General features: G+C 40.9%; 45 non-coding genes across 45 annotated transcripts; all 45 read left to right on the top strand.

Moving 5' to 3' along the window:
- The first annotated feature begins 83 nt into the window (after window positions 1-83).
- On the top strand, window positions 84-156 carry trnak-cuu (transfer RNA lysine (anticodon CUU)). The gene has a single exon. It is a non-coding gene; the product is annotated as a tRNA-Lys (tRNA).
- A 982-nt stretch (window positions 157-1138) lies between these two features.
- trnak-cuu (transfer RNA lysine (anticodon CUU)) lies at window positions 1139-1211 on the top strand. The gene has a single exon. It is a non-coding gene; the product is annotated as a tRNA-Lys (tRNA).
- A 602-nt stretch (window positions 1212-1813) lies between these two features.
- On the top strand, window positions 1814-1886 carry trnak-cuu (transfer RNA lysine (anticodon CUU)). Its single transcript has one exon. It is a non-coding gene; the product is annotated as a tRNA-Lys (tRNA).
- Window positions 1887-2037: 151 nt separating this feature from the next.
- trnak-cuu (transfer RNA lysine (anticodon CUU)) lies at window positions 2038-2110 on the top strand. The gene has a single exon. It is a non-coding gene; the product is annotated as a tRNA-Lys (tRNA).
- A 153-nt stretch (window positions 2111-2263) lies between these two features.
- Window positions 2264-2336, top strand: trnak-cuu (transfer RNA lysine (anticodon CUU)). Its single transcript has one exon. It is a non-coding gene; the product is annotated as a tRNA-Lys (tRNA).
- A 151-nt stretch (window positions 2337-2487) lies between these two features.
- Window positions 2488-2560, top strand: trnak-cuu (transfer RNA lysine (anticodon CUU)). Its single transcript has one exon. It is a non-coding gene; the product is annotated as a tRNA-Lys (tRNA).
- Window positions 2561-2904: 344 nt separating this feature from the next.
- Window positions 2905-2977, top strand: trnak-cuu (transfer RNA lysine (anticodon CUU)). Its single transcript has one exon. It is a non-coding gene; the product is annotated as a tRNA-Lys (tRNA).
- Window positions 2978-3128: 151 nt separating this feature from the next.
- On the top strand, window positions 3129-3201 carry trnak-cuu (transfer RNA lysine (anticodon CUU)). Its single transcript has one exon. It is a non-coding gene; the product is annotated as a tRNA-Lys (tRNA).
- Window positions 3202-4183: 982 nt separating this feature from the next.
- On the top strand, window positions 4184-4256 carry trnak-cuu (transfer RNA lysine (anticodon CUU)). The gene has a single exon. It is a non-coding gene; the product is annotated as a tRNA-Lys (tRNA).
- A 151-nt stretch (window positions 4257-4407) lies between these two features.
- On the top strand, window positions 4408-4480 carry trnak-cuu (transfer RNA lysine (anticodon CUU)). Its single transcript has one exon. It is a non-coding gene; the product is annotated as a tRNA-Lys (tRNA).
- Window positions 4481-4824: 344 nt separating this feature from the next.
- On the top strand, window positions 4825-4897 carry trnak-cuu (transfer RNA lysine (anticodon CUU)). The gene has a single exon. It is a non-coding gene; the product is annotated as a tRNA-Lys (tRNA).
- Window positions 4898-5048: 151 nt separating this feature from the next.
- On the top strand, window positions 5049-5121 carry trnak-cuu (transfer RNA lysine (anticodon CUU)). Its single transcript has one exon. It is a non-coding gene; the product is annotated as a tRNA-Lys (tRNA).
- Window positions 5122-6103: 982 nt separating this feature from the next.
- On the top strand, window positions 6104-6176 carry trnak-cuu (transfer RNA lysine (anticodon CUU)). Its single transcript has one exon. It is a non-coding gene; the product is annotated as a tRNA-Lys (tRNA).
- Window positions 6177-6744: 568 nt separating this feature from the next.
- trnak-cuu (transfer RNA lysine (anticodon CUU)) lies at window positions 6745-6817 on the top strand. Its single transcript has one exon. It is a non-coding gene; the product is annotated as a tRNA-Lys (tRNA).
- Window positions 6818-7799: 982 nt separating this feature from the next.
- Window positions 7800-7872, top strand: trnak-cuu (transfer RNA lysine (anticodon CUU)). The gene has a single exon. It is a non-coding gene; the product is annotated as a tRNA-Lys (tRNA).
- Window positions 7873-8023: 151 nt separating this feature from the next.
- On the top strand, window positions 8024-8096 carry trnak-cuu (transfer RNA lysine (anticodon CUU)). The gene has a single exon. It is a non-coding gene; the product is annotated as a tRNA-Lys (tRNA).
- Window positions 8097-8250: 154 nt separating this feature from the next.
- Window positions 8251-8323, top strand: trnak-cuu (transfer RNA lysine (anticodon CUU)). Its single transcript has one exon. It is a non-coding gene; the product is annotated as a tRNA-Lys (tRNA).
- A 151-nt stretch (window positions 8324-8474) lies between these two features.
- Window positions 8475-8547, top strand: trnak-cuu (transfer RNA lysine (anticodon CUU)). The gene has a single exon. It is a non-coding gene; the product is annotated as a tRNA-Lys (tRNA).
- A 531-nt stretch (window positions 8548-9078) lies between these two features.
- trnak-cuu (transfer RNA lysine (anticodon CUU)) lies at window positions 9079-9151 on the top strand. Its single transcript has one exon. It is a non-coding gene; the product is annotated as a tRNA-Lys (tRNA).
- A 344-nt stretch (window positions 9152-9495) lies between these two features.
- trnak-cuu (transfer RNA lysine (anticodon CUU)) lies at window positions 9496-9568 on the top strand. The gene has a single exon. It is a non-coding gene; the product is annotated as a tRNA-Lys (tRNA).
- A 982-nt stretch (window positions 9569-10550) lies between these two features.
- trnak-cuu (transfer RNA lysine (anticodon CUU)) lies at window positions 10551-10623 on the top strand. The gene has a single exon. It is a non-coding gene; the product is annotated as a tRNA-Lys (tRNA).
- A 151-nt stretch (window positions 10624-10774) lies between these two features.
- trnak-cuu (transfer RNA lysine (anticodon CUU)) lies at window positions 10775-10847 on the top strand. The gene has a single exon. It is a non-coding gene; the product is annotated as a tRNA-Lys (tRNA).
- Window positions 10848-11193: 346 nt separating this feature from the next.
- Window positions 11194-11266, top strand: trnak-cuu (transfer RNA lysine (anticodon CUU)). The gene has a single exon. It is a non-coding gene; the product is annotated as a tRNA-Lys (tRNA).
- A 151-nt stretch (window positions 11267-11417) lies between these two features.
- Window positions 11418-11490, top strand: trnak-cuu (transfer RNA lysine (anticodon CUU)). Its single transcript has one exon. It is a non-coding gene; the product is annotated as a tRNA-Lys (tRNA).
- A 691-nt stretch (window positions 11491-12181) lies between these two features.
- Window positions 12182-12254, top strand: trnak-cuu (transfer RNA lysine (anticodon CUU)). The gene has a single exon. It is a non-coding gene; the product is annotated as a tRNA-Lys (tRNA).
- Window positions 12255-12924: 670 nt separating this feature from the next.
- On the top strand, window positions 12925-12997 carry trnak-cuu (transfer RNA lysine (anticodon CUU)). The gene has a single exon. It is a non-coding gene; the product is annotated as a tRNA-Lys (tRNA).
- A 268-nt stretch (window positions 12998-13265) lies between these two features.
- Window positions 13266-13338, top strand: trnak-cuu (transfer RNA lysine (anticodon CUU)). The gene has a single exon. It is a non-coding gene; the product is annotated as a tRNA-Lys (tRNA).
- Window positions 13339-13480: 142 nt separating this feature from the next.
- trnan-guu (transfer RNA asparagine (anticodon GUU)) lies at window positions 13481-13553 on the top strand. Its single transcript has one exon. It is a non-coding gene; the product is annotated as a tRNA-Asn (tRNA).
- Window positions 13554-13704: 151 nt separating this feature from the next.
- On the top strand, window positions 13705-13777 carry trnak-cuu (transfer RNA lysine (anticodon CUU)). Its single transcript has one exon. It is a non-coding gene; the product is annotated as a tRNA-Lys (tRNA).
- A 783-nt stretch (window positions 13778-14560) lies between these two features.
- Window positions 14561-14633, top strand: trnan-guu (transfer RNA asparagine (anticodon GUU)). Its single transcript has one exon. It is a non-coding gene; the product is annotated as a tRNA-Asn (tRNA).
- An 894-nt stretch (window positions 14634-15527) lies between these two features.
- trnak-cuu (transfer RNA lysine (anticodon CUU)) lies at window positions 15528-15600 on the top strand. The gene has a single exon. It is a non-coding gene; the product is annotated as a tRNA-Lys (tRNA).
- A 151-nt stretch (window positions 15601-15751) lies between these two features.
- On the top strand, window positions 15752-15824 carry trnak-cuu (transfer RNA lysine (anticodon CUU)). The gene has a single exon. It is a non-coding gene; the product is annotated as a tRNA-Lys (tRNA).
- A 783-nt stretch (window positions 15825-16607) lies between these two features.
- On the top strand, window positions 16608-16680 carry trnak-cuu (transfer RNA lysine (anticodon CUU)). Its single transcript has one exon. It is a non-coding gene; the product is annotated as a tRNA-Lys (tRNA).
- Window positions 16681-17574: 894 nt separating this feature from the next.
- trnak-cuu (transfer RNA lysine (anticodon CUU)) lies at window positions 17575-17647 on the top strand. Its single transcript has one exon. It is a non-coding gene; the product is annotated as a tRNA-Lys (tRNA).
- A 268-nt stretch (window positions 17648-17915) lies between these two features.
- trnak-cuu (transfer RNA lysine (anticodon CUU)) lies at window positions 17916-17988 on the top strand. Its single transcript has one exon. It is a non-coding gene; the product is annotated as a tRNA-Lys (tRNA).
- Window positions 17989-18139: 151 nt separating this feature from the next.
- trnak-cuu (transfer RNA lysine (anticodon CUU)) lies at window positions 18140-18212 on the top strand. Its single transcript has one exon. It is a non-coding gene; the product is annotated as a tRNA-Lys (tRNA).
- Window positions 18213-19521: 1309 nt separating this feature from the next.
- trnak-cuu (transfer RNA lysine (anticodon CUU)) lies at window positions 19522-19594 on the top strand. Its single transcript has one exon. It is a non-coding gene; the product is annotated as a tRNA-Lys (tRNA).
- A 1122-nt stretch (window positions 19595-20716) lies between these two features.
- On the top strand, window positions 20717-20789 carry trnak-cuu (transfer RNA lysine (anticodon CUU)). Its single transcript has one exon. It is a non-coding gene; the product is annotated as a tRNA-Lys (tRNA).
- Window positions 20790-20940: 151 nt separating this feature from the next.
- Window positions 20941-21012, top strand: trnak-cuu (transfer RNA lysine (anticodon CUU)). Its single transcript has one exon. It is a non-coding gene; the product is annotated as a tRNA-Lys (tRNA).
- A 151-nt stretch (window positions 21013-21163) lies between these two features.
- trnak-cuu (transfer RNA lysine (anticodon CUU)) lies at window positions 21164-21236 on the top strand. The gene has a single exon. It is a non-coding gene; the product is annotated as a tRNA-Lys (tRNA).
- Window positions 21237-21717: 481 nt separating this feature from the next.
- trnak-cuu (transfer RNA lysine (anticodon CUU)) lies at window positions 21718-21790 on the top strand. Its single transcript has one exon. It is a non-coding gene; the product is annotated as a tRNA-Lys (tRNA).
- Window positions 21791-22898: 1108 nt separating this feature from the next.
- On the top strand, window positions 22899-22971 carry trnak-cuu (transfer RNA lysine (anticodon CUU)). The gene has a single exon. It is a non-coding gene; the product is annotated as a tRNA-Lys (tRNA).
- Window positions 22972-23122: 151 nt separating this feature from the next.
- Window positions 23123-23194, top strand: trnak-cuu (transfer RNA lysine (anticodon CUU)). Its single transcript has one exon. It is a non-coding gene; the product is annotated as a tRNA-Lys (tRNA).
- A 151-nt stretch (window positions 23195-23345) lies between these two features.
- On the top strand, window positions 23346-23418 carry trnak-cuu (transfer RNA lysine (anticodon CUU)). The gene has a single exon. It is a non-coding gene; the product is annotated as a tRNA-Lys (tRNA).
- A 984-nt stretch (window positions 23419-24402) lies between these two features.
- On the top strand, window positions 24403-24475 carry trnak-cuu (transfer RNA lysine (anticodon CUU)). Its single transcript has one exon. It is a non-coding gene; the product is annotated as a tRNA-Lys (tRNA).
- Window positions 24476-25298: the final 823 nt, after the last annotated feature.

The raw sequence follows: 25298 nt of genomic DNA on the forward strand, positions 1-25298 counted from the left end.
GTTATACATGTTCACACTTCTTTAACTCAAGATATATGATAGATTGCATGAAAAAAGTTTGACCTCATTTACTATATAATTATGCCCGGTTAGCTCAGTCGGTAGAGCATGAGACTCTTAATCTCAGGGTCGTGGGTTCAAGCCCCACATTGGGTGCTGTCTTTATCCTTCGGAACATAGATGTGGAATGTGGGACAGGCCTTTCATGTGAGCTGTTTCACACATGTTATACATGTACATACATCATTTACTCATGATGTGATATTCCTGAAACTATAGCCCAGTTAGCTCAGTCAGTACAGCATGAGACTCTTAATCTCAGGATCGTAGGTACAAGCCCCACATTGGGTGCTGTCTTTATCCTTCGGAACATGGGACAGGCCTTTCACGTGAGCTGTGTTATACATGTTGACACTTCATTAACTCAAGATATATGATAGATTGCATGAAAAAAATTTGACCTCATTTACTATATAATTGTGCCCGGTTAGCTCAGTCGGTACAGCATGATGCTCTCAATTGCAGGGTCCTGGGTTCAAGCCCCACATTTGGCAATATCTTTATCATTCGGAACATAGATGTGGAACATGGCACAGGCCTTTCCCGTGAGCTATGTTCAAACTTCATTAACTCAAGATATATGATAGTATGGATGAAAAAAATTGACCTCATTTACAATACAATTTTCCCCAGTTAGCTCAGTCGGTACAGCATGAGACTCTTAATCTCAGGGTCGTAGGTCCGAGCCCCACATTGGGTGCTATCTTTATCCTTCGGAACATAGATGTGGAATGTGGGACAGGCCATTCATGTGAGCTATTTCACACATGTTATACATGTACATACATCATTTACTCATGATGTATAATAGCATGAATAACAAAAATTGACGTGATATTCCTGAAGATATAGCCCGGTTAGCTCAGTCGGTACAGCATGAGACTCTTAATCTCATGGTCGTAGGTTCAGGCCCAACATTGGATGCTGTCTTTATCCTTCGGAACATAGATGTGGAATGTGGGATTGGCCTTTCATGTGAGTTGTTTCACACATGTTATACATGTACCTACATCATTTACTAATGATGTGTAATAGCATGAATAACAATAATAATTTACGTGATATTCCTGAAAATATAGCCCGGTTAGCTCAGTCGGTAGAGCATGAGACTCTTAATCTCAGGGTCGTGGGTTCGAGCCCCACATTGGGTGCTGTCTTTATCCTTCGGAACATAGATGTGGAATGTGGGACAGGCCTTTCATGTGAGCTATTTCACACATGTTATACATGTACATACATCATTTACTCATGATGTATAATAGCATGAATAACAAAAATTGACGTGATATTCCTGAAAATATAGCCCGGTTAGCTCAGTCGGTGCAGCATGAGACTCTTAATCTCAGGGTCGTAGGTCCGAGCCCCACATTGGGTGCTATCTTTATCCTTCGGAACATAGATGTGGAATGTGGGACAGGCCATTCATGTGAGCTATTTCACACATGTTATACATGTACATACATCATTTACTCATGATGTATAATAGCATGAATAACAAAAATTGACGTGATATTCCTGAAGATATAGCCCGGTTAGCTCAGTCGGTACAGCATGAGACTCTTAATCTCATGGTCGTAGGTTCAGGCCCAACATTGGATGCTGTCTTTATCCTTCGGAACATAGATGTGGAATGTGGGATTGGCCTTTCATGTGAGTTGTTTCACACATGTTATACATGTACCTACATCATTTACTAATGATGTGTAATAGCATGAATAACAATAATAATTTACGTGATATTCCTGAAAATATAGCCCGGTTAGCTCAGTCGGTAGAGCATGAGACTCTTAATCTCAGGGTCGTGGGTTCGAGCCCCACATTGGGCGCTGTCTTTATCCTTCGGAACATAGATGTGGAATGTGGGACAGGCCTTTCATGTGAGCTATTTCACACATGTTATACATGTACATACATCATTTACTCATGATGTATAATAGCATGAATAACAAAAATTGACGTGATATTCCTGAAAATATAGCCCGGTTAGCTCAGTCGGTGCAGCATGAGACTCTTAATCTCAGGGTCGTGGGTTCAAGCCCCACATTGGGTGCTGTCTTTACCTTCGGAACATAGATGTGGAATGTGGGACAGGCCTTTCATGTGAGTTGTTTCACACATGTTATACATGTACATACATCATTTACTAATGATGTGTAATAGCATGAATAACAATAATAATTTACGTGATATTCCTGAAAATATAGCCCGGTTAGCTCAGTCGGTAGAGCATGAGACTCTTAATCTCAGGGTCGTGGGTTCGAGCCCCACATTGGGCGCTGTCTTTATCCTTCGGAACATAGATGTGGAATGTGGGACAGGCCTTTCATGTGAGCTATTTCACACATGTTATACATGTACATACATCATTTACTCATGATGTATAATAGCATGAATAACAAAAATTGAAGTGATATTCCTGAAAATATAGCCCGGTTAGCTCAGTCGGTACAGCATGAGACTCTTGATCTCAGGGTCGTAGGTTCAAGCCCGACATTGGATGCTGTCTTTATCCTTCGGAACATAGATGTGGAATGTGGGACAGGACTTTCATTTGAGTTGTTTCACACATGTTATACATCATTTACTCATGATGTATAATAGGATGAATAACAAAAAATGACGTGATATTCCTGAAACTATAGCCCGGTCAGCTCAGTCGGTACAGCATGAGACTCTTAATCTCAGGGTCGTAGGCTCAAGCCCCACCTTGGGTGCTGTCTTTATCCTTCAGAACATGGGACAGGCCTTTCACGTGAGCTGTGTTATACATGCTCACACTTCTTTAACTCAAGATATATGATAGATTGCATGAAAAAAGTTTGACCTCATTTTCTATATAATTATGCCCGGTTAGCTCAGTCGGTAGAGCATGAGACTCTTAATCTCAGGGTCGTGGGTTCGAGCCCCACATTGGGCGCTGTCTTTATCCTTCGGAACATAGATGTGGAATGTGGGACAGGCCTTTCATGTGAGCTATTTCACACATGTTATACATGTACATACATCATTTACTCATGATGTATAATAGCATGAATAACAAAAATTGACGTGATATTCCTGAAAATATAGCCCGGTTAGCTCAGTCGGTGCAGCATGAGACTCTTAATCTCAGGGTCGTGGGTTCAAGCCCCACATTGGGTGCTGTCTTTATCCTTCGGAACATAGATGTGGAATGTGGGACAGGCCTTTCATGTGAGCTGTTTCACACATGTTATACATGTACATACATCATTTACTCATGATGTGATATTCCTGAAACTATAGCCCGGTTAGCTCAGTCGGTACAGCATGAGACTCTTAATCTCAGGATCGTAGGTACAAGCCCCACATTGGGTGCTGTCTTTATCCTTCGGAACATGGGACAGGCCTTTCACGTGAGCTGTGTTATACATGTTGACACTTCATTAACTCAAGATATATGATAGATTGCATGAAAAAAATTTGACCTCATTTACTATATAATTGTGCCCGGTTAGCTCAGTCGGTACAGCATGATGCTCTCAATTGCAGGGTCCTGGGTTCAAGCCCCACATTTGGCAATATCTTTATCATTCGGAACATAGATGTGGAACATGGCACAGGCCTTTCCCGTGAGCTATGTTCAAACTTCATTAACTCAAGATATATGATAGTATGGATGAAAAAAATTGACCTCATTTACAATACAATTTTCCCCAGTTAGCTCAGTCGGTACAGCATGAGACTCTTAATCTCAGGGTCGTAGGTCCGAGCCCCACATTGGGTGCTATCTTTATCCTTCGGAACATAGATGTGGAATGTGGGACAGGCCATTCATGTGAGCTATTTCACACATGTTATACATGTACATACATCATTTACTCATGATGTATAATAGCATGAATAACAAAAATTGACGTGATATTCCTGAAGATATATCCCGGTTAGCTCAGTCGGTACAGCATGAGACTCTTAATCTCATGGTCGTAGGTTCAGGCCCAACATTGGATGCTGTCTTTATCCTTCGGAACATAGATGTGGAATGTGGGACTGGCCTTTCATGTGAGTTGTTTCACACATGTTATACATGTACCTACATCATTTACTAATGATGTGTAATAGCATGAATAACAATAATAATTTACGTGATATTCCTGAAAATATAGCCCGGTTAGCTCAGTCGGTAGAGCATGAGACTCTTAATCTCAGGGTCGTGGGTTCGAGCCCCACATTGGGCGCTGTCTTTATCCTTCGGAACATAGATGTGGAATGTGGGACAGGCCTTTCATGTGAGCTATTTCACACATGTTATACATGTACATACATCATTTACTCATGATGTATAATAGCATGAATAACAAAAATTGAAGTGATATTCCTGAAAATATAGCCCGGTTAGCTCAGTCGGTACAGCATGAGACTCTTGATCTCAGGGTCGTAGGTTCAAGCCCGACATTGGATGCTGTCTTTATCCTTTGGAACATAGATGTGGAATGTGGGACAGGACTTTCATTTGAGTTGTTTCACACATGTTATACATCATTTACTCATGATGTATAATAGGATGAATAACAAAAAATGACGTGATATTCCTGAAACTATAGCCCGGTCAGCTCAGTCGGTACAGCATGAGACTCTTAATCTCAGGGTCGTAGGCTCAAGACCCACCTTGGGTGCTGTCTTTATCCTTCAGAACATGGGACAGGCCTTTCACGTGAGCTGTGTTATACATGCTCACACTTCTTTAACTCAAGATATATGATAGATTGCATGAAAAAAGTTTGACCTCATTTTCTATATAATTATGCCCGGTTAGCTCAGTCGGTAGAGCATGAGACTCTTAATCTCAGGGTCGTGGGTTCGAGCCCCACATTGGGCGCTGTCTTTATCCTTCGGAACATAGATGTGGAATGTGGGACAGGCCTTTCATGTGAGCTATTTCACACATGTTATACATGTACATACATCATTTACTCATGATGTATAATAGCATGAATAACAAAAATTGACGTGATATTCCTGAAAATATAGCCCGGTTAGCTCAGTCGGTGCAGCATGAGACTCTTAATCTCAGGGTCGTGGGTTCAAGCCCCACATTGGGTGCTGTCTTTATCCTTCGGAACATAGATGTGGAATGTGGGACAGGCCTTTCATGTGAGCTGTTTCACACATGTTATACATGTACATACATCATTTACTCATGATGTGATATTCCTGAAACTATAGCCCGGTTAGCTCAGTCGGTACAGCATGAGACTCTTAATCTCAGGATCGTAGGTACAAGCCCCACATTGGGTGCTGTCTTTATCCTTCGGAACATGGGACAGGCCTTTCACGTGAGCTGTGTTATACATGTTGACACTTCATTAACTCAAGATATATGATAGATTGCATGAAAAAAATTTGACCTCATTTACTATATAATTGTGCCCGGTTAGCTCAGTCGGTACAGCATGATGCTCTCAATTGCAGGGTCCTGGGTTCAAGCCCCACATTTGGCAATATCTTTATCATTCGGAACATAGATGTGGAACATGGCACAGGCCTTTCCCGTGAGCTATGTTCAAACTTCATTAACTCAAGATATATGATAGTATGGATGAAAAAAATTGACCTCATTTACAATACAATTTTCCCCAGTTAGCTCAGTCGGTACAGCATGAGACTCTTAATCTCAGGGTCGTAGGTCCGAGCCCCACATTGGGTGCTATCTTTATCCTTCGGAACATAGATGTGGAATGTGGGACAGGCCATTCATGTGAGCTATTTCACACATGTTATACATGTACATACATCATTTACTCATGATGTATAATAGCATGAATAACAAAAATTGACGTGATATTCCTGAAGATATATCCCGGTTAGCTCAGTCGGTACAGCATGAGACTCTTAATCTCATGGTCGTAGGTTCAGGCCCAACATTGGATGCTGTCTTTATCCTTCGGAACATAGATGTGGAATGTGGGACTGGCCTTTCATGTGAGTTGTTTCACACATGTTATACATGTACCTACATCATTTACTAATGATGTGTAATAGCATGAATAACAATAATAATTTACGTGATATTCCTGAAAATATAGCCCGGTTAGCTCAGGCGGTAGAGCATGAGACTCTTAATCTCAGGGTCGTGGGTTCGAGCCCCACATTGGGCGCTGTCTTTATCCTTCGGAACATAGATGTGGAATGTGGGACAGGCCTTTCATGTGAGCTATTTCACACATGTTATACATGTACATACATCATTTACTCATGATGTATAATAGCATGAATAACAAAAATTGAAGTGATATTCCTGAAAATATAGCCCGGTTAGCTCAGTCGGTACAGCATGAGACTCTTGATCTCAGGGTTGTAGGTTCAAGCCCGACATTGGATGCTGTCTTTATCCTTCGGAACATAGATGTGGAATGTGGGACAGGACTTTCATTTGAGTTGTTTCACACATGTTATACATCATTTACTCATGATGTATAATAGCATGAATAACAAAAAATGACGTGATATTCCTGAAACTATAGCCCGGTCAGCTCAGTCGGTACAGCATGAGACTCTTAATCTCAGGGTCGTAGGCTCAAGCCCCACCTTGGGTGCTGTCTTTATCCTTCAGAACATGGGACAGGCCTTTCACGTGAGCTGTGTTATACATGTTCACACTTCTTTAACTCAAGATATATGATAGATTGCATGAAAAAAGTTTGACCTCATTTACTATATAATTATGCCCGGTTAGCTCAGTCGGTAGAGCATGAGACTCTTAATCTCAGGGTCGTGGGTTCAAGCCCCACATTGGGTGCTGTCTTTATCCTTCGGAACATAGATGTGGAATGTGGGACAGGCCTTTCATGTGAGCTGTTTCACACATGTTATACATGTACATACATCATTTACTCATGATGTGATATTCCTGAAACTATCGCCCAGTTAGCTCAGTCAGTACAGCATGAGACTCTTAATCTCAGGGTCGTAGGTACAAGCCCCACTTTGGGTGCTGTCTTTATCCTTCGGAACATGGGACAGGCCTTTCACGTGAGCTGTGTTATACATGTTGACACTTCATTAACTGAAGATATATGATAGATTGCATGAAAAAAATTTGACCTCATTTACTATATAATTGTGCCCGGTTAGCTCAGTCGGTACAGCATGATGCTCTCAATTGCAGGGTCCTGGGTTCAAGCCCCACATTTGGCAATATCTTTATCATTCGGAACATAGATGTGGAACATGGCACAGGCCTTTCCCGTGAGCTATGTTCAAACTTCATTAACTCAAGATATATGATAGTATGGATGAAAAAAATTGACCTCATTTACAATACAATTTTCCCCAGTTAGCTCAGTCGGTACAGCATGAGACTCTTAATCTCAGGGTCGTAGGTCCGAGCCCCACATTGGGTGCTATCTTTATCCTTCGGAACATAGATGTGGAATGTGGGACAGGCCATTCATGTGAGCTATTTCACACATGTTATACATGTACATACATCATTTACTCATGATGTATAATAGCATGAATAACAAAAATTGACGTGATATTCCTGAAGATATAGCCCGGTTAGCTCAGTCGGTACAGCATGAGACTCTTAATCTCATGGTCGTAGGTTCAGGCCCAACATTGGATGCTGTCTTTATCCTTCGGAACATAGATGTGGAATGTGGGATTGGCCTTTCATGTGAGTTGTTTCACACATGTTATACATGTACCTACATCATTTACTAATGATGTGTAATAGCATGAATAACAATAATAATTTACGTGATATTCCTGAAAATATAGCCCGGTTAGCTCAGTCGGTAGAGCATGAGACTCTTAATCTCAGGGTCGTGGGTTCGAGCCCCACATTGGGCGCTGTCTTTATCCTTCGGAACATAGATGTGGAATGTGGGACAGGCCTTTCATGTGAGCTATTTCACACATGTTATACATGTACATACATCATTTACTCATGATGTATAATAGCATGAATAACAAAAATTGACGTGATATTCCTGAAAATATAGCCCGGTTAGCTCAGTCGGTGCAGCATGAGACTCTTAATCTCAGGGTCGTGGGTTCAAGCCCCACATTGGGTGCTGTCTTTATCCTTCGGAACAAAGATGTGGAATGTGGGACAGGCCTTTCATGTGAGTTGTTTCACACATGTTATACATGTACATACATCATTTACTAATGATGTGTAATAGCATGAATAACAATAATAATTTACGTGATATTCCTGAAAATATAGCCCGGTTAGCTCAGTCGGTAGAGCATGAGACTCTTAATCTCAGGGTCGTGGGTTCGAGCCCCACATTGGGCGCTGTCTTTATCCTTCGGAACATAGATGTGGAATGTGGGACAGGCCTTTCATGTGAGCTATTTCACACATGTTATACATGTACATACATCATTTACTCATGATGTATAATAGCATGAATAACAAAAATTGACGTGATATTCCTGAAAATATAACCCGGGTAGCTCAGTCGGTGCAGCATGAGACTCTTAATCTCAGGGTCGTGGGTTCAAGCCCCACATTGGGTGCTGTCTTTATCCTTCGGAACATAGATGTGGAATGTGGGACAGGCCTTTCATGTGAGCTGTTTCACACATGTTATACATGTACATACATCATTTACTCATGATGTGATATTCCTGAAACTATAGCCCGGTTAGCTCAGTCGGTACAGCATGAGACTCTTAATCTCAGGGTCGTAGGTACAAGCCCCACATTGGGTGCTGTCTTTATCCTTCGGAACATGGGACAGGCCTTTCACGTGAGCTGTGTTATACATGTTGACACTTCATTAACTCAAGATATATGATAGATTGCATGAAAAAAATTTGACCTCATTTACTATATAATTGTGCCCGGTTAGCTCAGTCGGTACAGCATGATGCTCTCAATTGCAGGGTCCTGGGTTCAAGCCCCACATTTGGCGATATCTTTATCATTCGGAACATAGATGTGGAACATGGCACAGGCCTTTCCCGTGAGCTATGTTCAAACTTCATTAACTCAAGATATATGATAGTATGGATGAAAAAAATTGACCTCATTTCCAATACAATTTTCCCCAGTTAGCTCAGTCGGTAGAGCATGAGACTCTTAATCTCAGGGTCGTGGGTTCGAGCCCCACATTGGGCGCTGTCTTTATCCTTCGGAACATAGATGTGGAATGTGGGACAGGACTTTCATTTGAGTTGTTTCACACATGTTATACATCATTTACTCATGATGTATAATAGCATGAATAACAAAAAATGACGTGATATTCCTGAAACTATAGTCCGGTCAGCTCAGTCGGTACAGCATGAGACTCTTAATCTCAGGGTCGTAGGCTCAAGCCCCACCTTGGGTGCTGTCTTTATCCTTCAGAACATGGAACAGGCCTTTCACGTGAGCTGTGTTATACATGCTCACACTTCTTTAACTCAAGATATATGATAGATTGCATGAAAAAAGTTTGACCTCATTTTCTATATAATTATGCCCGGTTAGCTCAGTCGGTAGAGCATGAGACTCTTAATCTCAGGGTCGTGGGTTCAAGCCCCACATTGGGTGCTGTCTTTATCCTTCGGAACATAGATGTGGAATGTGGGACAGGCCTTTCATGTGAGCTGTTTCACACATGTTATACATGTACATACATCATTTACTCATGATGTGATATTCCTGAAACTATAGCCCGGTTAGCTCAGTCGGTACAGCATGAGACTCTTAATCTCAGGGTCGTAGGTACAAGCCCCACATTGGGTGCTGTCTTTATCCTTCGGAACATGGGACAGGCCTTTCACGTGAGCTGTGTTATACATGTTGACACTTCATTAACTCAAGATATATGATAGATTGCATGAAAAAAATTTGACCTCATTTACTATATAATTGTGCCCGGTTAGCTCAGTCGGTACAGCATGATGCTCTCAATTGCAGGGTCCTGGGTTCAAGCCCCACATTTGGCGATATCTTTATCATTCGGAACATAGATGTGGAACATGGCACAGGCCTTTCCCGTGAGCTATGTTCAAACTTCATTAACTCAAGATATATGATAGTATGGATGAAAAAAATTGACCTCATTTCCAATACAATTTTCCCCAGTTAGCTCAGTCGGTACAGCATGAGACTCTTAATCTCAGGGTCGTAGGTCCGAGCCCCACATTGGGTGCTATCTTTATCCTTCGGAACATAGATGTGGAATGTGGGACAGGCCATTCATGTGAGCTATTTCACACATGTTATACATGTACATACATCATTTACTCATGATGTATAATAGCATGAATAACAAAAATTGACGTGATATTCCTGAAGATATAGCCCGGTTAGCTCAGTCGGTACAGCATGAGACTCTTAATCTCATGGTCGTAGGTTCAGGCCCAACATTGGATGCTGTCTTTATCCTTCGGAACATAGATGTGGAATGTGGGACTGGCCTTTCATGTGAGTTGTTTCACACATGTTATACATGTACCTACATCATTTACTAATGATGTGTAATAGCATGAATAACAATAATAATTTACGTGATATTCCTGAAAATATAGCCCGGTTAGCTCAGTCGGTAGAGCATGAGACTCTTAATCTCAGGGTCGTGGGTTCGAGCCCCACATTGGGCGCTGTCTTTATCCTTCGGAACATAGATGTGGAATGTGGGACAGGCCTTTCATGTGAGCTATTTCACACATGTTATACATGTACATACATCATTTACTCATGATGTATAATAGCATGAATAACAAAAATTGACGTGATATTCCTGAAAATATAGCCCGGTTAGCTCAGTCGGTGCAGCATGAGACTCTTAATCTCAGGGTCGTGGGTTCAAGCCCCACATTGGGTGCTGTCTTTATCCTTCGGAACATAGATGTGGAATGTGGGACAGGCCTTTCATGTGAGCTGTTTCACACATGTTATACATGTACATACATCATTTACTCATGATGTGATATTCCTGAAACTATAGCCCGGTTAGCTCAGTCGGTACAGCATGAGACTCTTAATCTCAGGGTCGTAGGTCCGAGCCCCACATTGGGTGCTATCTTTATCCTTCGGAACATAGATGTGGAATGTGGGACAGGCCATTCATGTGAGCTATTTCACACATGTTATACATGTACATACATCATTTACTCATGATGTATAATAGCATGAATAACAAAAATTGACGTGATATTCCTGAAAATATAGCCCGGTTAGCTCAGTCGGTAGAGCATGAGACTCTTAATCTCAGGGTCGTGGGTTCGAGCCCCACATTGGGCGCTGTCTTTATCCTTCGGAACATAGATGTGGAATGTGGTACAGGCCTTTCATGTGAGCTGTTTCACACATGTTATACATGTACATACATCATTTACTCATGATGTATAATAGCATGAATAACAAAAAATGACGTGATATTCCTGAAACTATAGCCCGGTTAGCTCAGTCGGTAGAGCATGAGACTCTTAATCTCAGAGTCGTGGGTTTGAGCCCCACATTTGGCGCTGTCTTTATCGTTCGGAACATAGATGTGGAATGTGGGACAGGCCTTTCATGTGAGCTATTTCACACATGTTATACATGTACATACATCATTTACTCATGATGTATAATAGCATGAATAACAAAAATTGACGTGATATTCCTGAAAATATATCCCGGTTAGCTCAGTCGGTACAGCATGAGACTCTCAATTGCAGGGTCCTGGGTGCAAGCCCCACATTTAGCGCTATCTTTATCCTTCGGAACATAGATGTGGAACATGGGACAGGCCTTTCCCGTGAGCTATGTTCACACTTCATTAACTCAAGATATATGATAGTATGAATGAAAAAAATTGACCTCATTTACAATACATTTGTGCCCGGTTAGCTCAGTCAGTACAGCATGAGTCTCTTAATCTCAGGGTCGTAGGTTCAAGCCCAACATTGGATGCTGTCTTTATCCTTCGGAACATAGATGTGGGACAGGACTTTCATTTGAGTTGTTCCACACATGTTATACATGTACATACATCATTTACTCATGATCGATAATAGCATGAATAATAATAATAATTTACGTGATATTCCTGAAAATATAGCCCGGTTAGCTCAGTCGGTAGAGCATGAGACTCTTAATCTCAGGGGTCGTCATTTACTCATGATGTATAATAGCATTAATAACAAAAATTTACATGATATTCCTAAAAATATAGCCCGGTTAGCTCAGTCGGTAGAGCATGAGACTCTTAATCTCAGGGTCGTGGATTCGAGCCCCACATTGGGCGCTGTCTTTATCCTTCGGAACATGGGACAGGCCTTTCACGTGAGCTGTGTTATACATGTTCACACTTCATTAACTCAAGATATATGATAGATTGCATGAAAAAAGTTTGACCTCATTTACTATATAATTGTGCCCGGTTAGCTCAGTCGGTAGAGCATGAGACTCTCAATTGCAGGGTCCTGGGTGCAAGCCCCACATTTAGCGCTATCTTTATCCTTCGGAACATAGATGTGGAACATGGGACAGGCCTTTCCCGTGAGCTATGTTCACACTTCATTAACTCAAGATATATGATAGTATGAATGAAAAAAATTGACCTCATTTACAATACAGTTGTGCCCGGTTAGCTCAGTCGGTACAGCATGAGTCTCTTAATCTCAGGGTCGTAGGTTCAAGCCCAACATTGGATGCTGTCTTTATCCTTCGGAAAATAGATGTGGGACAGGACTTTCATTTGAGTTGTTCCACACATGTTATACATGTACATACATCATTTACTCATGATCGATAATAGCATGAATAATAATAATAATTTACGTGATATTCCTGAAAATATAGCCCGGTTAGCTCAGTCGGTAGAGCATGAGACTCTTAATCTCAGGGGTCGTCATTTACTCATGATGTATAATAGCATTAATAACAAAAATTTACATGATATTCCTGAAAATATAGCCCGGTTAGCTCAGTCGGTAGAGCATGAGACTCTTAATCTCAGGGTCGTGGGTTCAAGCCCCACATTGGGCGCTGTCTTTATCCTTCGGAACATAGATGTGGAATTTGGGACAGGCCATTCATGTGAGCTATTTCACACATGTTATACATGTACATATATCATTTACTCATGATGTATAATAGCATGAATAACAATAATAATTTACGTGATATTCCTGAAAATATAGCCCGGTTAGCTCAGTCGGTAGAGCATGAGACTCTTAATCTCAGGGGTCGTCATTTACTCATGATGTATAATAGCATTAATAACAAAAATTTACATGATATTCCTGAAAATATAGCCTGGTTAGCTCAGTCGGTAGAGCATGAGACTCTTAATCTCAGGGTCGTGGGTTCGAGCCCCACATTGGGCGCTGTCTTTATCCTTCGGAACATAGATGTGGAATGTGGGACAGGCCATTCATGTGAGCTATGTTATACATGTACATATATCATTTACTCATGATGTATAATAGCATAAATAACAAAAATTGACGTGATATTCCTGAAAATATAGCCCGGTTAGCTCAGTCGGTACAGCATGAGACTGTTAATCTCAGGGTCGTAGGTTCGAGCCCCACATTGGGCGCTGTCTTTATCCTTCGGAACATAGATGTGGAATGTGTGACAGGCCATTCATGTGAGCTATTTCACACATGTTATACATGTACATATATCATTTACTCATGATGTATAATAGCATGAATAACAAAAATTGACGTGATATTCCTGAAAATATAGCCCGGTTAGCTCAGTCGGTACAGCATGAGACTCTTAATCTCAGGGTCGTAGGTTCGAGCCCCACATTGGGCGCTGTCTTTATCCATCGGAACATAGATGTGGAATGTGGGACAGGCCTTTCATGTGAGCTGTTTCACACATGTTATACATGTAGATACATCATTTACTCATGATGTATAATAGCATGAATAACAAAAAATGACGTGATATTCCCAAAACTACAGCCCGGTCAGCTCAGTCGGTACAGCATGAGACTCTTAATCTCAGGGTCGTAGGTTCAAGCCCCACATTTAGCGCTATCTTTATCCTTCGGAACATTGATGTGGAACATGGGACAGGCCTTTCCCGTGAGCTATGTTCACACTTCATTAACGCAAGATATATGATAGTATGAATGAAAAAAATTGACCTCATTTACTATATAATTGTGCCCGGTTAGCTCAGTCGGTAGAGCATGAGACTCTCAATTGCAGGGTCCTGGGTGCAAGACCCACATTTAGCGCTATCTTTATCCTTCGGAACATAGATGTGGAACATGGGACAGGCCTTTCCCGTGAGCTATGTTCACACTTCATTAACTCAAGATATATGATAGTATGAATGAAAAAAATTGACCTCATTTACAATACAGTTGTGCCCGTTTAGCTCAGTCGGTACAGCATGAGTATCTTAATCTCAGGGTCGTAGGTTCAAGCCCAACATTGGATGCTGACTTCATCCTTCGGAACATAGATGTGGGACAGGACTTTCATTTGAGTTGTTTCACACATGTTATACATGTACATACATCATTTACTCATGATCTATAATAGCATGAATAACAATAATAATTTACGTGATATTCCTGAAAATATAGCCCGGTTAGCTCAGTCGGTACAGCATGAGACTGTTAATCTCAGGGTCGTAGGTTCAAGCCCCACATTGGGCGCTGTCTTTATCCTTCGGAACATAGATGTGGAATGTGGGACAGGCCTTTCATGTGAGCTGTTTCACACATGTTATACATGTAGATACATCATTTACTCATGATGTATAATAGCATGAATAACAAAAAATGACGTGATATTGCTGAAAATATGGCCCGGTCAGCTCAGTCGGTACAGCATGAGACTCTTAATCTCAGGGTCGTAGGTTCAAGCCCCACCTTGGGTGCTGTCTTTATCCTTCGGAACATGGGACAGGCCTTTCACGTGAGCTGTGTTATACATGTTCACACTTCATTAACTCAAGATATATGATAGATTGCATGAAAAAAGTTTGACCTCATTTACTATATAATTGTGCCCGGTTAGCTCAGTCGGTAGAGCATGAGACTCTCAATTGCAGGGTCCTGGGTGCAAGCCCCACATTTAGCGCTATCTTTATCCTTCGGAACATAGATGTGGAACATGGGACAGGCCTTTCCCGTGAGCTATGTTCACACTTCATTAACTCAAGACATATGATAGTATGAATGAAATAAATTGACCTCATTTACAATACAGTTGTGCCCGGTTAGCTCAGTCGGTACAGCATGAGTCTCTTAATCTCAGGGTCGTAGGTTCAAGCCCAACATTGGATGCTGTCTTTATCCTTCGGAACATAGATGTGGGACAGGACTTTCATTTGAGTTGTTCCACACATGTTATACATGTACATACATCATTTACTCATGATCGATAATAGCATGAATAATAATAATAATTTACGTGATATTCCTGAAAATATAGCCCGGTTAGCTCAGTCGGTAGAGCATGAGACTCTTAATCTCAGGGGTCGTCATTTACTCATGATGTATAATAGCATTAATAACAAAAATTTACATGATATTCCTGAAAATATAGCCCGGTTATCTCAGTCGGTAGAGCATGAGACTCTTAATCTCAGGGTCGTGGGTTCGAGCCCCACATTGGGCGCTGTCTTTATCCTTCGGAACATAGATGTGGAATGTGGGACAGGCCATTCATGTGAGCTATTTCACACATGTTATACATGTACATATATCATTTACTCATGATGTATAATAGCATGAATAACAAAAATTGACGTGATATTCCTGAAAATATAGCCCGGTTAGCTCAGTCGGTACAGCATGAGACTCTTAATCTCAGGGTCGTAGGTTCAAGCCCCACATTGGGCGCTGTCTTTATCCTTCGGAACATAGATGTGGAATGTGGGACAGGCCTTTCATGTGAGCTGTTTCACACATGTTATACATGTAGATACATCATTTACTCATGATGTATAATAGCATGAATAACAAAAAATGACGTGATATTCCCAAAACTACAGCCCGGTCAGCTCAGTCGGTAAAGCATGAGACTCTTAATCTCAGGGTCGTAGGTTCAAGCCCCACATTTAGCGCTATCTTTATCCTTCGGAACATTGATGTGGAACATGGGACAGGCCTTTCCCGTGAGCTATGTTCATACTTCATTAACGCAAGATATATGATAGTATGAATGAAAAAAATTGACCTCATTTACTATATAATTGTGCCCGGTTAGCTCAGTCGGTAGAGCATGAGACTCTCAATTGCAGGGTCCTGGGTGCAAGCCCCACATTTAGCGCTATCTTTATCCTTCGGAACATAGATGTGGAACATGGGACAGGCCTTTCCCGTGAGCTATGTTCACACTTCATTAACTCAAGATATATGATAGTATGAATGAAAAAAATTGACCTCATTTACGATACAGTTGTGCCCGTTTAGCTCAGTCGGTACAGCATGAGTATCTTAATCTCAGGGTTGTAGGTTCAAGCCCAACATTGGATGCTGTCTTTATCCTTCGGAACATAGATGTGGGACAGGACTTTCATTTGAGTTGTTTCACACATGTTATACATGTACATACATCATTTACTCATGATCTATAATAGCATGAATAACAATAATAATTTACGTGATATTCCTGAAAATATAGCCCGGTTAGCTCAGTCGGTAGAGCATGAGACTCTTAATCTCAGGGTCGTGGGTTCGAGCCCCACATTGGGCGCTGTCTTTATCCTTCGGAACATAGATGTGGAATGTGGGACAGGCCTTTCATGTGAGCTGTTTCACACATGTTATACATGTAGATACATCATTTATTCATGATGTATAATAGCATGAATAACAAAAAATGACGTGATATTGCTGAAAATATAGCCCGGTCAGCTCAGTCAGTACAGCATGAGACTCTTAATCTCAGGGTCGTAGGTTCAAGCCCCACCTTGGGTGCTGTCTTTATCCTTCGGAACATGGGACAGGCCTTTCACGTGAGCTGTGTTATACATGTTCACACTTCATTAACTCAAGATATATGATAGATTGCATGAAAAAAGTTTGACCTCATTTACTATATAATTGTGCCCGGTTAGCTCAGTCGGTAGAGCATGAGACTCTCAATTGCAGGGTCCTGGGTGCAAGCCCCACATTTAGCGCTATCTTTATCCTTCGGAACATAGATGTGGAACATGGGACAGGCCTTTCCCGTGAGCTATGTTCACACTTCATTAACTCAAGATATATGATAGTATGAATGAAAAAAATTGACCTCATTTACAACACAGTTGTGCCCGGTTAGCTCAGTCGGTACAGCATGAGTCTCTTAATCTCAGGGTCGTAGGTTCAAGCCCAACATTGGATGCTGTCTTTATCCTTCGGAACATAGATGTGGGACAGGACTTTCATTTGAGTTGTTCCACACATGTTATACATGTACATACATCATTTACTCATGATCGATAATAGCATGAATAATAATAATAATTTACGTGATATTCCTGAAAATATAGCCCGGTTAGCTCAGTCGGTAGAGCATGAGACTCTTAATCTCAGGGGTCGTCATTTACTCATGATGTATAATAGCATTAATAACAAAAACTTACATGATATTCCTGAAAATATAGCCCGGTTATCTCAGTCGGTAGAGCATGAGACTCTTAATCTCAGGGTCGTGGGTTCGAGCCCCACATTGGGCGCTGTCTTTATCCTTCGGAACATAGATGTGGAATGTGGGACAGGCCATTCATGTGAGCTATTTCACACATGTTATACATGTACATATATCATTTACTCATGATGTATAATAGCATGAATAACAATAATAATTTACGTGATATTCCTGAAAATATAGCCCGGTTAGCTCAGTCGGTAGAGCATGAGACTCTTAATCTCAGGGGTCGTCATTTACTCATGATGTATAATAGCATTAATAACAAAAATTTACATGATATTCCTGAAAATATAGCCTGGTTAGCTCAGTCGGTAGAGCATGAGACTCTTAATCTCAGGGTCGTGGGTTCGAGCCCCACATTGGGCGCTGTCTTTATCCTTCGGAACATAGATGTGGAATGTGGGACAGGCCATTCATGTGAGCTATTTCACACATGTTATACATGTACATATATCATTTACTCATGATGTATAATAGCATGAATAACAAAAATTGACGTGATATTCCTGAAAATATAGCCTGGTTAGCTCAGTCGGTACAGCATGAGACTCTTAATCTCAGGGTCGTAGGTTCAAGCCCCACATTGGGCACTGTCTTTATCCTTCGGAACATAGATGTGGAATGTGGGACAGGCCTTACATGTGAGCTGTTTCACACATGTTATACATGTAGATACATCATTTACTCATGATGTATAATAGCATGAATAACAAAAAATGACGTGATATTGCTGAAAATATGTCCCGGTCAGCTCAGTCGGTACAGCATGAGACTCTTAATCTCAGGGTCGTAGGTTCAAGCCCCACATTTAGCGCTATCTTTATCCTTCGGAACATTGATGTGGAACATGGGACAGGCCTTTCCCGTGAGCTATGTTCACACTTCATTAACGCAAGATATATGATAGTATGAATGAAAAAAATTGACCTCATTTACTATATAATTGTGCCCGGTTAGCTCAGTCGGTAGAGCATGAGACTCTCAATTGCAGGGTCCTGGGTGCAAGCCCCACATTTAGCGCTATCTTTATCCTTCGGAACATAGATGTGGAACATGGGACAGGCCTTTCCCGTGAGCTATGTTCACACTTCATTAACTCAAGATATATGATAGTATGAATGAAAAAAATTGACCTCATTTACAATACAGTTGTGCCCGGTTAGCTCAGTCGGTACAGCATGAGTATCTTAATCTCAGGGGTCGTCATTTACTCATGATGTATAATAGCATGAATAACAAAAAATGACGTGATATTCCTGAAACTATAGCCCGGTCAGCTCAGTCGGTACAGCATGAGACTCTTGATCTCAGGGTCGTAGGTTCAAGCCCCACATTTAGCGCTATCTTTATCCTTCGGAACATTGATGTGGAACATGGGACAGGCCTTTCCCGTGAGCTATGTTCACACTTCATTAACGCAAGATATATGATAGTATGAATGAAAAAAATTGACCTCATTTACTATATAATTGTGCCCGGTTAGCTCAGTCGGTAGAGCATGAGACTCTCAATTGCAGGGTCCTGGGTGCAAGCCCCACATTTAGCGCTATCTTTATCCTTCGGAACATAGATGTGGAACATGGGACAGGCCTTTCCCGTGAGCTATGTTCACACTTCATTAACTCAAGATATATGATAGTATGAATGAAAAAAATTGACCTCATTTACGATACAGTTGTGCCCGTTTAGCTCAGTCGGTACAGCATGAGTATCTTAATCTCAGGGTTGTAGGTTCAAGCCCAACATTGGATGCTGTCTTTATCCTTCGGAACATAGATGTGGGACAGGACTTTCATTTGAGTTGTTTCACACATGTTATACATGTACATACATCATTTACTCATGATCTATAATAGCATGAATAACAATAATAATTTACGTGATATTCCTGAAAATATAGCCCGGTTAGCTCAGTCGGTAGAGCATGAGACTCTTAATCTCAGGGTCGTGGGTTCGAGCCCCACATTGGGCGCTGTCTTTATCCTTCGGAACATAGATGTGGAATATGGGACAGGCCTTTCATGTGAGCTGTTTCACACATGTTATACATGTAGATACATCATTTACTCATGATGTATAATAGCATGAATAACAAAAAATGACGTGATATTCCTAAAAATATAGCCCGGTTAGCTCAGTCGGTAGAGCATGAGACTCTTAATCTCAGGGGTCGTCATTTACTCATGATGTATAATAGCATTAATAACAAAAATTTACATGATATTCCTAAAAATATAGCCCGGTTAGCTCAGTCGGTAGAGCATGAGACTCTTAATCTCAGGGGTCGTCATTTACTCATGATGTATAATAGCATTAATAACAAAAATTTACATGATATTCCTAAAAATATAGCCCGGTTAGCTCAGTCGGCACAGCATGAGACTCTTAATCTCAGGGTCGTAGGTTCAAGCCCCACCTTGGGTGCTGTCTTTATCCTTCGGAACATGGGACAGGCCTTTCACGTGAGCTGTGTTATACATGTTCACACTTCATTAACTCAAGATATATGATAGATTGCATGAAAAAAGTTTGACCTCATTTACTATATAATTGTGCCCGGTTAGCTCAGTCGGTAGAGCATGAGACTCTCAATTGCAGGGTCCTGGGTGCAAGCCCCACATTTAGCGCTATCTTTATCCTTCGGAACATAGATGTGGAACATGGGACAGGCCTTTCCCGTGAGCTATGTTCACACTTCATTAACTCAAGATATATGATAGTATGAATGAAAAAAATTGACCTCATTTACAATACAGTTGTACCTGGTTAGCTCAGTCGGTACAGCGTGAGTCTCTTAATCTCAGGGTCGTAGGTTCAAGCCCAACATTGGATGCTGTCTTTATCCTTCGGAACATAGATGTGGGACAGGACTTTCATTTGAGTTGTTCCACACATGTTATACATGTACATACATCATTTACTCATGATCTATAATAGCATGAATAATAATAATAATTTACGTGATATTCCTGAAAATATAGCCCGGTTAGCTCAGTCGGTAGAGCATGAGACTCTTAATCTCAGGGGTCGTCATTTACTCATGATGTATAATAGCATTAATAACAAAAATTTAGATGATATTCCTGAAAAAATAGCCCGGTTAGCTCAGTCGGTAGAGCATAAGACTCTTAATCTCAGGGTTGTGGGTTCGAGACCCACATTGGGCGCTGTCATTATCCTTTGGAACATAGATGTGGAATGTGGGACAGGCCTTTCATGTGAGCTGTTTCACACATGTTATACATGTACATACATCATTTACTCATGATGTATAATAGCATGAATAACAAAAATTGACGTGATATTCCTGAAACTATAGCCCAGTTAGCTCAGTCGGTACAGCATGAGACTCTTAATCTCAGGGTCGTGGTTCAAGCCCCACATTGGGCGCTGTCTTTATCCTTCGGAACATAGATGTGGAATGTGGGACAGGCCTTTCATGTGAGCTGTTTCACACATGTTATACATGTAGATACATCATTTACTCATGATGTATAATAGCATGAATAACAAAAAATGACGTGATATTGCTGAAAATATAGCCCGGTCAGCTCAGTCGGTAGAGCATGAGACTCTTAATCTCAGGGGCGTGGGTTCGAGCCCCACATTGGGCGCTGTCTTTATCCTTCGGAACATAGATGTGGAATGTGGGACAGGCCATTCATGTGAGCTATTTCACACATGTTATACATGTACATATATCATTTACTCATGATGTATAATAGCATGAATAACAAAAATTGACGTGATATTCCTGAAAATATAGCCCGGTTAGCTCAGTCGGTACAGCATGAGTATCTTAATCTCAGGGTCGTAGGTTCGAGCCCCACATTGGGCGCTGTCTTTATCCTTCGGAACATAGATGTGGAATGTGGGACAGGCCATTCATGTGAGCTGTTATACATGTACATATATCATTTACTCATGATGTATAATAGCATGAATAACAATAATAATTTATGTGATATTCCTGAAAATATAGCCCGGTTAGCTCAGTCGGTGGAGCATGAGACTCTTAATCTCAGGGGTCGTCATTTACTCATGATGTATAATAGCATTAATAACAAAAAATTACATGATATTCCTGAAAATATAGCCTGGTTAGCTCAGTCGGTAGAGCATGAGACTCTTAATCTCAGGGTCGTGGGTTCGAGCCCCACATTGGGCGCTGTCTTTATCCTTCGGAACATAGATGTGGAATGTGGGACAGGCCATTCATGTGAGCTATTTCACACATGTTATACATGTACATATATCATTTACTCATGATGTATAATAGCATGAATAACAAAAATTGACGTGATATTCCTGAAAATATAGCCCGGTTAGCTCAGTCGGTACAGCATGAGTATCTTAATCTCAGGGTCGTAGGTTCGAGCCCCACATTGGACACTGTCTTTATCCTTCGGAACATAAATGTGGAATGTGGGACAGGCCTTTCATGTGAGCTGTTTCACACATGTTATACATGTAGATACATCATTTACTCATGATGTATAATAGCATGAATAACAAAAAATGACGTGATATTGCTGAAAATATGTCCCGGTCAGCTCAGTCGGTACAGCATGAGACTCTTAATCTCAGGGTCGTAGGTTCAAGCCCCACATTTAGCGCTATCTTTATCCTTCGGAACATTGATGTGGAACATGGGACAGGCCTTTCCCGTGAGCTATGTTCACACTTCATTAACGCAAGATATATGATAGTATGAATGAAAAAAATTGACCTCATTTACTATATAATTGTGCCCGGTTAGCTCAGTCGGTAGAGCATGAGACTCTCAATTGCAGGGTCCTGGGTGCAAGCCCCACATTTAGCGCTATCTTTATCCTTCGGAACATAGATGTGGAACATGGGACAGGCCTTTCCCGTGAGCTATGTTCACACTTCATTAACTCAAGATATATGATAGTATGAATGAAAAAAATTGACCTTATTTACAATACAGTTGTGCCCGGTTAGCTCAGTCAGTACAGCATGAGTCTCTTAATCTCAGGGTCGTAGGTTCAAGCCCAACATTGGATGCTGTCTTTATCCTTCGGGACAGGACTTTCATTTGAGTTGTTCCACACATGTTATACATGTACATACATCATTTACTCATGATCTATAATAGCATGAATAATAATAATAATTTACGTGATATTCCTGAAAATATAGCCCGGTTAGCTCAGTCGGTAGAGCATGAGACTCTTAATCTCAGGGGTCGTCATTTACTCATGATGTATAATAGCATTAATAACAAAAATTTAGATGATATTCCTGAAAATATAGCCCGGTTAGCTCAGTCGGTAGAGCATAAGACTCTTAATCTCAGGGTCGTGGGTTCGAGACCCACATTGGGCGCTGTCATTATCCTTTGGAACATAGATGTGGAATGTGGGACAGGCCTTTCATGTGAGCTGTTTCACACATGTTATACATGTACATACATCATTTACTCATGATGTATAATAGCATGAATAACAAAAATTGACGTGATATTCCTGAAACTATAGCCCAGTTAGCTCAGTCGGTACAGCATGAGACTCTTAATCTCAGGGTCGTGGTTCAAGCCCCACATTGGGCGCTGTCTTTATCCTTCGGAACATAGATGTGGAATGTGGGACAGGCCTTTCATGTGAGCTGTTTCACACATGTTATACATGTAGATACATCATTTACTCATGATGTATAATAGCATGAATAACAAAAAATGACGTGATATTGCTGAAAATATAGCCCGGTTAGCTCAGTCGGTAGAGCATGAGACTCTTAATCTCAGGGTCGTAGGTTCAAGCCCCACATTTAGCGCTATCTTTATCCTTCGGAACATAGATGTGGAACATGGGACAGGCCTTTCCCGTGAGCTATGTTCACACTTCATTAACTCAAGATATATGATAGTATGAATGAAAAAAATTGACCTTATTTACAATACAGTTGTGCCCGGTTAGCTCAGTCGGTACAGCATGAGTCTCTTAATCTCAGGGTCGTAGGTTCAAGCCCAACATTGGATGCTGTCTTTATCCTTCGGAACATAGATGTGGAATGTGGGACAGGCCTTTCATGTGAGCTGTTTCACACGTTATACATGTACATACATCATTTACTCATGATGTATAATAGCATGAATAACAAAAAATGACGTGATATTCCCAAAACTATAGCCCGGTCAGCTCAGTCAGTACAGCATGAGACTCTTAATCTCAGGGTCGTAGGTTCAAGCCCCACCTTGGATGCTGTCTTTATCCTTCGGAACATGGGACAGGCCTTTCACGTGAGCTGTGTTATACATGTTCACACTTCATTAACTCAAGATATATGATAGATTGCATGAAAAAAGTTTGACCTCATTTACTATATAACTGTGCCCAGTTAGCTCAGTCGGTAGAGAATGAGACTCTCAATTGCAGGGTCCTGGGTGCAAGCCCCACATTTAGCGCTATCTTTATCCTTCGGAACATAGATGTGGAACATGGGACAGGCCTTTCCCGTGAGCTATGTTCACACTTCATTAACTCAAGATATATGATAGTATGAATGAAAAAAATTGACCTCATTTACAATACAGATGTGCCCGGTTAGCTCAGTCGGTACAGCATGAGCCTCTTAATCTCAGGGTCGTAGGTTCAAGCCCAACCTTGGATGCTGTCTTTATCCTTCGGAACATAGATGTGGGACAGGACTTTCATTTGAGTTGTTTCACACATGTTATACATGTACATACATCACTTACTCATGATCTATAATAGCATGAATAACAATAATAATTTACGTGATATTCCTGAAAATATAGCCCGGTTAGCTCAGTCGGTAGAGCATGAGACTCTTAATCTCAGGGTCGTGGGTTAGAGCCCCACATTGGGCGCTGTCTTTATCCTTCGGAACATAGATGTGGAATGTGGGACAGGCCATTCATGTGAGCTATTTCACACATGTTATACATGTACATACATCATTTAGGCATGATGTATAATAGCATGAATAACAAAAAATGACGTGATATTCCTGAAACTATAGCCCAGTTAGCTCAGTCGGTACAGCATTAGTCTCTTAATCTCAGGGTCGTAGGTTCAAGCCCAACATTGGATGCTGTCTTTATCCTTCGGAACATAGATGTGGGACAGGACTTTCATTTGAGTTGTTATACATGTACATACATCATTTACTCATGATCTATAATAGCATGAATAACAATAATAATTTACGTGATATTCCTGAAAATATAGCCCGGTTAGCTCAGTCGGTAGAGCATGAGACTCTTAATCTCAGGGGTCGTCATTTACTCATGATGTATAATAGTGTAAGATGGAGATGAGATTTATTTTTGTGAAGTTTTATTTTATAGATCTTTACTTTTCTCAGGTAGAGATAATATACATTATTTGATTTAATGCTAATTTCATTTATATTTACAATTTGTACTTTACAAGAGTATCTGTTTGATATGATGCACTGTGCCTTTAAGGTTACCCATGGTTACGGTTGGAGGAGTGATATTGCTTTAAGACAAGTAAGGTGTCGCTGTTGTTGTTGTTCAGTCTTGATATGTCATGCTCTGTTATGGACGGACATTAAAAAGTATGAGACGCACAGCAGAAGTTGTCCCCGTGCTTTTACTTACCCACACCCGAAGATATATCTTTAATTAAGTATGTTTAGTGTTATAGTTAACGGCAAGACAACTTAGG

This window comes from Labrus mixtus, chromosome 10 (assembly GCF_963584025.1).
Source record: "Labrus mixtus chromosome 10, fLabMix1.1, whole genome shotgun sequence".
NCBI lineage: Eukaryota > Metazoa > Chordata > Actinopteri > Labriformes > Labridae > Labrus > Labrus mixtus.